We start from the raw sequence: 214 nt of genomic DNA, 5'->3' as shown, positions 1-214 counted from the left end.
GCAGCTAGCTTCCCGTTAACCGACTGGCTAAGCTAGCTCCGGTTTGCCACCAGATGGGAGACACTACAGGGAAAACGTGTCTATTTAGACATTTTGGGCTGTTACTATTCTATAACATGTCTTCTTCCACCGTGGCTTGACAGGTCTCCACCCTCAAATGCTATTAGCGTTAGCACCAGCTGCTAGCATAAATAGCATCTTTCTGATTTATCCA

The 214-nt window shown here is 46.3% G+C and overlaps 1 protein-coding gene across 2 annotated transcripts in view; it reads left to right on the top strand.

Annotated features, from left to right (window-relative positions):
• Positions 1 to 214, top strand: part of actr1b (actin related protein 1B) — a 13120-nt gene that overhangs the window by 486 nt on the left and 12420 nt on the right. The gene's annotated exons all lie outside the window — the stretch shown is intronic.

Source organism: Etheostoma spectabile, chromosome 3, assembly GCF_008692095.1.
Source record: "Etheostoma spectabile isolate EspeVRDwgs_2016 chromosome 3, UIUC_Espe_1.0, whole genome shotgun sequence".
Classification (NCBI taxonomy): domain Eukaryota; kingdom Metazoa; phylum Chordata; class Actinopteri; order Perciformes; family Percidae; genus Etheostoma; species Etheostoma spectabile.
This window is presented reverse-complemented; position numbering and strand designations above follow the sequence as displayed.